The sequence below is a fragment of the Alexandromys fortis genome, unplaced genomic scaffold (genome assembly GCF_014885135.2).
Source record: "Alexandromys fortis isolate MF-2015 unplaced genomic scaffold, M_Fortis_MF-2015_v1.1 scaffold_44, whole genome shotgun sequence".
In the NCBI taxonomy this organism is placed as follows: domain Eukaryota; kingdom Metazoa; phylum Chordata; class Mammalia; order Rodentia; family Cricetidae; genus Alexandromys; species Alexandromys fortis.
Window position 1 is genome coordinate 9,960,836 of NW_026067921.1, and position 1,839 is coordinate 9,962,674.

A 1,839-nucleotide genomic window follows, 5' to 3' on the forward strand; every position below is an offset into this window, starting at 1 on the left:
AAATATATCGATTTTCCAGCTACTGAAAGCCATTAGTCGTGAAAACGTCATGAAACAGGTTGTTATCCTGGAATGTCTTAGAGCTGGGTAGGTAGTGAAATTGCAAGGCTCTAGGTCAGGAATCTTTCCTTGTCACAGTAAGCAAACAAGACATATTTACTTTCCTAACAGTTTTCATTTTCAGTACACAACCAGGTTTGGCTAATAACAGCACTTATCCTTGCATCTTCGCTTAGATCAAGTGCTGGGTTAGGATTCGCTGGATTTAAGCATCAGGAGCTCCCAGCTTACAGTCCAGGTCCAAATGCTCAGTAATACTAAATACATTGTGTCACAGGCCCCTGATTGAAAAGAAGCGCAGGAAATTAGCAATCTCTCACCTCTCTCTCCTCTCTCCTCACTCCTCCTCTCCCCTCTCTCCCCACCCTCTCTCTGAAGGTGGGCAGGGAGAGTTTGAACCTAGACTTTGCCTGCGACCCTATAATCTACCATTGATCTATAACAGCCCCATTACCTAGTCAGTGTCAGGAAATTGAAGCATGTATTCATTGAGGGCTACTATATTTTCAGTACATATGGAATGAATAGCACATAAAGCTCATGAAAGACTTAAGAAAGCAAATTAGCTTAAGATGAGAAAGGCTGGCAACTACTGCTTGGGGCATTCAAACTAATGACTCAAAACACAACTCCCATCTCAAAGAGAGTTCATTCTGGAGACAAACGTGAGTGACCATGACCAGGAGACCAGATTAGGCTACCCCAAATTCCATGTACCAATGTAGTAATGGTTTGATGAAGCTTTTATAATAACAGAACAAGGAAACTATTTACTATTACCTCGATGGAAACACCAGAGAATGGGTTACAGCCTCAGGTATTATCTGATGACGCCCTTAGCTCTCGAGTTGTGAAAGCTAGCGGTCCGCTAAATCAGTACATCCCAAATGAAACTAGCGCTCCGCTTCTACAGTCCACATGATTTGTCTAACAGTCATGAAGCTGTTAGGTTAGTTACAGAGGCAAGCAGTAGACAGCTGTTAAATAAATGGACACTAAGAGGGCCAAATATGGTCCCAAATAGTTTGCAAGGGTCTAATTTCTCCACTTCACTTCTAACAAATCTTGGAGAAGGCTCAGTTTGAAAGTGCAGCTGCTGTCCCCGCCAGCCAAGCTGCATATTGTACATAGGGCAGGGACACATAGCACTTACTGAATATTACTCATGTTCCATGTTGCTAGGAAATGCGTTCTAGCCTCTGAGGTAGATGAAGCTGGGTAGTAGGAAGGACAGCAATCTTCAGGAGAGGGGAACAGCCTGTTTGAGCCCTTAAGGAAACAACTCTGGATCAATTCATAAAAATCTACTGGCTGTCCTATTCCAGACATTTTTAAAGCCCTCTGTATTTGATATGTGACTTATATTAAGAGTAACACATCAAAAATTAAAATAATGAAGAACATTGTCTGGCCTAATAGCATGAAGGAAATGGGCATTAAAACAACAAAATAATTTTTTAAAGCTTTTTAAAAAATATTTATTTATTTATTACATATACAATATTCTGTCTGTGTGTAATGGGGGCACCAAACCCCATTACAGATGGTTGTGAGCCACCATGTGGTTGCTGGGAATTGAACTCAGGACCTTTGGAAGAGCAGGCAATGTTCTTAACCTCTGAGCCATCTCTCCAGCCAACAAAATAATTTTTAAAAAACAAACAGAAATCTCCAGATTGACTATATATTTGCCCTAGTGATTACAGTTACTTATATTCTGTGAACTATCTTATTTATAATTATAGTATTTAAATAAATCTATCATTTTTGAAATCTAAT